The sequence below is a fragment of the Octopus bimaculoides genome, chromosome 7 (assembly GCF_001194135.2).
Source record: "Octopus bimaculoides isolate UCB-OBI-ISO-001 chromosome 7, ASM119413v2, whole genome shotgun sequence".
Classification (NCBI taxonomy): Eukaryota; Metazoa; Mollusca; class Cephalopoda; order Octopoda; family Octopodidae; genus Octopus; species Octopus bimaculoides.
This window is the reverse complement of record NC_068987.1, coordinates 39662518-39669831: the sequence shown is the minus strand read 5'-3', so window position 1 is coordinate 39669831 and position 7314 is coordinate 39662518. Positions and strand designations below refer to the sequence as shown.

The window sequence follows — 7314 nt, the reverse complement described above, 5'->3', positions numbered from 1 at the left end:
TGTGTGTGTGTGTTTCTATATACACACACACACACACATACGACAGGCATCTTGCAGTTTTTGCTTATCAAATCTACTCACAAGGCTTTGGTTGGCTTGGGGCTATAGTAGAAGACATTTGCTCAGAGTGCCACACAATGGGACTGAACCCAGAATCAAGTGATTGGAAAGCAAACTTCTTATCACACACACACACACACACACACACACACATTACATACATGCATCATATATGATGATGATTATCTCATCTTATCATATGATAACTCTTACATTCAGCCTGATTTAGTTTCATCCCTGAATGAGCATGGATATGACTTTTCAGGCCAACCAGTGACTTCAAGACAAAAGTCAATCACATGGCCCTGCTTCATGTTACCATGCATCCATCACCATAGGACTTTATAAAATACGAAAGTGACCTAGAAATGAAATAGCAGACATCTGTTATTGGATTTAAGTAACAAAAGACAACATTTTTGTCACTCTCTTGATTGCCATAATAGCTCCAGTGACATGTATTGTAAGATGACTACTACTATCTCAACTCCAAGTTTTATGTCAGAGTATCTTTCTGCTAGAAGAACTGCCTTCCCCACAGCTTTGTCAAAAATAACAGATGCCTCCTCTACTCCTGGGAAATCTTTTTAACCCATAGATCGGATCCTGACAGGTACTACTATTCTGGATCAGAACGGACTTGGGAGTAGTGGTAATTAAGGGGACTCCACACTCTCCACAACTCCAGAGTTTCTGAATGACTGGGTGTGGTTTAATGTCATATCTAAGACATTATGCATGTTTGTATATACATATAATATGTATAGTTTTAATAAGTCAAGAACTTATACTGTATAATATTTGTCACTGTTGTTCAAATGCATGCTACTAACCACTCTGAGTAATTTTTCTTAGTTTTTTTCTCTTGGCTACTGGAGATAAGGTTGTGCAGTTGTCATACTGATAATCGTTATAGAGACAAAAACACATGTCCATGACTAGCCTTTAATCTCCAGACAATAAGCCTTAACAGCATGTCAATTTTGGAGAAATCTTGATTCCTTAAATGCCATTTGGTGATTATGATACATCCTCTAGAGGTGGAGATAATTTTAATAAATCAAGAATTTATACTTTATGGTATTTGATATCCTGTATTTGTCTATGTTGTTCAAATACATGCCACTCCCACTCTGAATTGTCTTTCTCCTCATTGGTATTAGGAAGGGTGGCATCCAGCTTTGGAAATGAAGCCAAAACAGACTATGGAACCTGGTATGGATCCTGGCCTTGCCAGCTCTTGTCAAACCATCCCAAGCCAGCATGGAAAATGGACATAAATGATGATGATGACATACATGTGTGTGTGTGCAGATATGACTGTGTTAAGAATTTTGCTTCTAAACCGCATGATTTTGGGTTCAATTTCTCTGTGTAGCACCTTAGGCAAATGTCTTCTACTATAGTTCCAAGCCAACCAAAACCTTGTCAGAAGATTTTAGTAGACAAAAACTGAAAGGTACCCATTTATCATCATCATCATTCTTTAGTGTCTGCTTTCCATGCTGGCATGGGTTAGAAGGTTTGACTGAAGCTTCCACAAGTTCCTCCACAGTTAAAGATTAGCACTTCTTTACACAGTTGTCATCCAGACACATCACATGACTTTACCAATGCAACTGCATACGACATCTGAGGCCTTTTGCCCAACTGTGGGAAGCTGGAAAGCTACACCAGGTTCCAATCTGATTTGACATGGTTTCTATGGCTGGTGCTTTTTACGTGCCACCAGCATATTACCAAAGGTCTCAGTCACTTATCATTGCCTCTGTGAGGCCCAATGTTCATAGGGTGTTTTTTTATGTGCCACCAGCATGGCTGCCAGTTACATGACACTGACATTGGCCATGACAACAATTGCACTTGGCTTCACAGGTCTTCTCAAGCGTGGTATATTGCTGAAGGTCTCAGTCACTTATCATCACCTCCGTGAGGCCCAACATTCAAAGATCATGCTTCACCACCTCGTTCCATGTTTTCCTGGGTCTACCTCTTCCACAAGTTACCTCCACAGTCAGAGATCAGTACTTCTTCATACAGCTGTCCTTATCCATATACATCACACGACCATACCAATGCAATCGTCTCTCTTATACACCACGTCTGATGCCTCTTATGCCCAACTTTTCTTTCAGGATGCTTATACTTTGTTGTACATGCACACTGACATTGCACATCCAGCAAAGCGTACTAGCTTCATTTCTTTCAAGCCTATACATATCTTTGGCAGTCACAGCCTACGTTTCACTGCCATGTAGCATGGCTGTTCACACACAAGCATCATACAATCTGCCTTGCACACTGAGGGAGAGACCCTTAGTTACCAACAGAGGTAGGAGCTTTCTGAACTTTGCCCAGCCTCTACAGTTGACTTGGTCAACTAGATAATGGAAGCTATCAACTACTTCTAGGTATCCCCCCTTGGCATTTAATGGAATCTATTTTCTGTACATTTTTAATGTTTATTGCACCATCCACACACAAAAACTATTTTCCCTGTTAACCTTCCTCTGATATTGCTGCAGCTCTTATGTGTCTGTAGCTTTCACTGAGTACATCTTATGGAGTTTCTACCAACCCCTTTTCTACAGATTGAGCAGGGCCATCTACCTGAAAGGATTTGTGATTTGTTTGCTTTCCTACTTACTAAGACTTTGGCTTTTGCTACATTAAATCTAAGGCCTTTTGATTCTAGACCAGTGCTCCACAACCTGTATACCACAGCACAGTGGCGTGCTGCAAGGCGATGCTAGGTGTGCGGCAGTGTATCCTGAATATAATCTTTTTCCTTATACTTTTAGTTATATTTTTAGTCAGGTATGTCACCAAATTTTGAAAAGAATATAAGTGTACTGCAAATGAATAAAGGTTTCAGAGCACTGTTCTAGACCTTGCTTCCACACCTGAAATTTCTTTTCTAGTTCTGGTTGTAATTCAGCTATAAGAGCAAGGTCATCAGCATAGAGGAGCTCTCAGGGATAGCCTGTCTTAAATTCCTCTGTTATTGTCTGGAGGACTATGATGAACAAGAGGGGGTTGAGAACTGATCCTTGGTGAACCCTTACTGACAGCATCCCTGTATGTGGATTGTACAGCTCTCACCAACTACTCATCTATCCCTAGCTTCCATATTAACTCTCAGATAATGGAGTTGCAGACTCTGTCAAAGGCTTTCTCCATTTCAGCAAAAGCCAGGTATAGAGGTTTATCTTTGGCTAAATATTTCTCCCGCAGTTGCCTAACCAGGAATATAGCATCAGTCATGCCTGGCACATATCCGAACAGCATCTCATCTACACTGAATCTTTTCCTAATTAATTGAGCTATGACCCTTTCTGTGACTTTCATCACCTGGTCTCGTAATTTGATGCCTCTGTAATTATTTGTGCCTAAGGCATACCTTTGCTTGTGTAGCAGTTGACTATAATGCTGCTACACCAGTTGTTAGGTATGACTCCCTCATGGACAACCTGATTAACTATATGGATGATTAGGCTATATCCTATTCTGCTAGATATTTTAAGCATCTCAGCAGTGATTCCTGATGGGCCAGGGGCTTTCCCTATCTTCATATCCTTCATTTCTTTATCTACCAAGCCCCTGTCAATTTGGATAGCTGGTTCCTCAGTTTGGTCAACATTTAGCAGACTCTCCTACTCCTATTCATTCTCCACATTTAGTAGTCTTTCATAATGACGTTTTCAAGCCTCTTTCTGTGCAGAATCACTAAATGTAAGTGAACCATTATACATGCGGACACATTTCTCTCCTATAATGTCATCGTTTTCTCTCACACATTGTCTTGCAATCCAAAACACTTCAAGTCTCTGGTCCTCACGTCACAGAACATTGGCAAACTTCTTTTCTGATTCTCCCCTGGCTGAATAGACCTGTCTCCTAGCTTCCCTTCTGGCTATCTGATACAGTTCCCTGCTATCCTCATACATTCAGTTCTTGCAGGCTCATTTCTTTTCTCCTGCAGCCCTATCAACTACACTGTTCCACCACTATGTCACCTTAGGTCAAGGAAGACTTTGCACCAGCCACAGATTTGGTCAGTAGCCTTCAGTAGGTTGTCCTGTAGGAACTCCTAGTTGTCCTCCACATTATATGTCACTATATCCTCTTCTTTTTCATCAACTACTTCGAGTAACTTGTCTCTAAATCTCTGTCCTTTCTGATGATCCTTAAGCTTCCAGACCTTCTTTTCCACACTGGTTGTCTTCTAGGCAGCCATTTAGCCCTGATCATGAAATTGCTAACAACTGAGGTGCATTCTTCACCTGGGAAAGTTTTGGCATTTATAAGCAGCCATCTTTCCCATTTTATGGCAAGAATGTAGTCAATCTGACTAGTGTGCCTACTAGATTGATAGGTGAACAGGTGACCACCAAATTTCCTGAAGTTAGTATTGTAGATCATAAGATCATTTGCATCACAGAACTCCAGCAGCTTGGTTCCTTTCTCATTACGAGTACCAAATTTTTAGCCACCCAGATGTTGTCCAACATACCCTTTGAAGTTGCCAGCTACAAAGAGAAGGTCCTAGACATTTGTTGACAAGGCAGTTGGCAAAAGGGTGTCATAAAATTGGTCTTTCTCTGATCATCAGGTAGAACCGATTGAGGGGCATGAGCCAAGATAATGGTTGCTGTTCCATGTTGCAACACTAGTCTAAGCTTAAATATTCTGTCACTCACTCTGACTACCCTGATTACCTTATCAATCCATTTCGCTGCAAGAAGTATGCCCACGCCCCCAACCCCATCCCATCACTGTTCCTATCTAGAAGATTTTATACCTATACTCTTTGCCTATGAAGAACCTAGCAGAACCTCTTCTCCACCTTACTTCTTGGATGCAACACACATCTACATTCCTCCATTCAAGCATCTCAACAATCTCACCAGACCTAACTTTCAATGTGCCCACATTAAGTGTGCCAACTCTGAGGATGTAGGTGTGGGATGGGGAACAGTATTTTGCATCTGAAAAGAAAGCTCACATGTACATTTGGCAGACATATGTAGGTACAAATAGGTTTCAATCTGCATTTACTTCACCGTCATTGTATTTGCTTCACATTCGCCATGTTTACCAGGGGAAGTAGGAGAGAGAGCATTTTGTATAGGCATCCAAAAGAAGTATTAGGAGATATATGTTCTATACTTTAGCAAATGAAAGATGTGTAGTGGTGAATAAATAATAACAAACATTTTTTTCCAATCTCCTGTTTTGATGTGTGTGTGTGTGTGTGTGTGTGTGTGTGTGCAGGCATGTGACAGCTTTTTCGTCTTGACATTGCATGACACTTGGAAATCAGTGAGAGATTGCAACAGGAAAGGGCATTTAGTCATACAAAATCTGTCCAGCATAGAAAGGTGGACATTATGTAATGATGATGATGACAGAGGGATAGTTTGCTAATTATTCAGATTTAGTAAGCGTTCTTTTCATGTGTGTTTGTGTGTATGCATGTGTGTGTGTGTGTGTGTACACACACACACACACACACACACACACACATATCAGTATATGTATGTATACATAATGTTTTACTTTTAATAATGAAGTCATTCTTCAACATCCTGTAGTTTAATTTCTGAATCTTATAATGGTAATTAATGAAGTGAAATATTTCTTTACAAAAAAAAAAAAAAAAAAAAAAAAAAGAAACTGCAAAGTAATATACCTTCTTGTTGATTGTGAAATCTATCTTTAATAATTATATCAAACTTTTGTAGATACCATTATAAATTTTCTTCGCTTTTGGTTACCTAATTAAGATCTGTGATGGCAGTGAAGTCTTTTAATGTCTTGCCCATTTTTAGGCATTACTGGGAACATCTGATGTCTCAGAAGAAATTTAGCAAGCAGCTACAACGTTTGGAAGATGACGCAAAATGCATTCGCCAGACTTTAATCTTGCTAGAATCTAAACTAGATCCTATTAACTTTCATCTCGAAGAAAATTCCACACCAGACTCCCTGGAATCTGCCAAGCAAAGTTATTCAAAAGACAATCAAATTAACTTGATCAATACTACCAGTGATACCTTGAACTTATACCCACAAATTACAGTCTCATGTAGTCACTCTGCTAGTTTGCCAAAAGCAACTAGGAGTCATCCATATGAATTTATGCCAACACGTCGTAGACCACTTAGAGACCCATCAAAGGCTTCTATCAACAAGGAATGGCAAGTAGTTTGTACTTCCACAACATAATGCTGGAATAGGTGTTATTTCCAGTATTACTATGGACCCTTGGATATTTTGTTTTAGAAAGAAAGAAGAAACAAGTCAGAAGAAGTTAAAAAAAGAGAGACAACAATGTAAATGTAACTCGTTTTTTTCTCCCTTCCAGTCTACTTTGCCAGATTATCATCATTTAAGGTACAGATATACTTTTGATTCTTTTACAGCTGAGACTATTTTTTTTTTTTTACAATCAAAGATATTTTGAGTTGTTATTACTATATTCATTAGACTTATTTTCATTGTTGAATGAATGATTAACAAGAATAATAAGGATAATAATAACAATAATAATAATAACTAAATGAACTAACCAAACAAGAAAAATAATGATGGAATTTAGAATACACCACCCAAAATCTAGAATACACCACCCATAAGAAGGTTATATATACAGTGAATTGAATGCAGTAGAGGCCTTATACAAATAAAATACTATAAAATATCCACCATAGAATTACAGAAATATCTAACTCAGAACCAGAGAAAACTGATACAAATAGTCACAAAGCATGAGCAAAGCAAAAGACTGTTTTCCGCAAGGAAGCCAAAAAATACAAGAAGCTACAAAATGCCATGATAAAATGATGGCAAGAGAAGTCCTTCCATAACAAATACTAGGATAAGCTAAGTAGAGGTAGGGGTCCACCAAGGTTCCGTCCTCAGCCCCCTATTATTTACCATAGTCCTCCAGGCAATCACAGAGGAGTTCAAGACAGGTTGCCCCTGGGAGCTCCTCTATGCTGATGACCTTGCCCTAATTGCGGAGTCACTATCAGAACTAGAGGAGAAGTTTCAGGTGTGGAAGCAAGGTCTAGAATTGAAGGGCCTTAGAGTCAACCTAGCTAAAACCAAAATCCTAATAAGTAGGAAGGTAGATAAAACACAAACCCCTTCAGGTAGATGGCCCTGCTCAGTATGTAGAAAAGGAGTAGGTAGTAACTCTATAAGATGTACCCGGTGCAAGCTATGGACACATAAGAGGTGCAGCAACAT

At 39.3% G+C, this 7314-nt stretch overlaps 1 protein-coding gene across 18 annotated transcripts in view; it reads left to right on the top strand.

Annotated features, from left to right (window-relative positions):
- The window catches only part of LOC106880867 (dual specificity protein phosphatase CDC14A), a 385993-nt gene that overhangs the window by 303353 nt on the left and 75326 nt on the right, over positions 1–7314 (top strand). For 6 of the 18 annotated variants that reach the window (XR_008264591.1, XR_008264594.1, XR_008264589.1 and 3 more), the window contains one exon: positions 5892–6456. The exons of the other annotated variants lie outside the window; for them this stretch is intronic. The gene's annotated coding sequence lies outside the window, so the exon portion shown is untranslated. The remainder of the gene's footprint in view (positions 1–5891; positions 6457–7314) is intronic. 18 annotated transcript variants of the gene reach the window in all.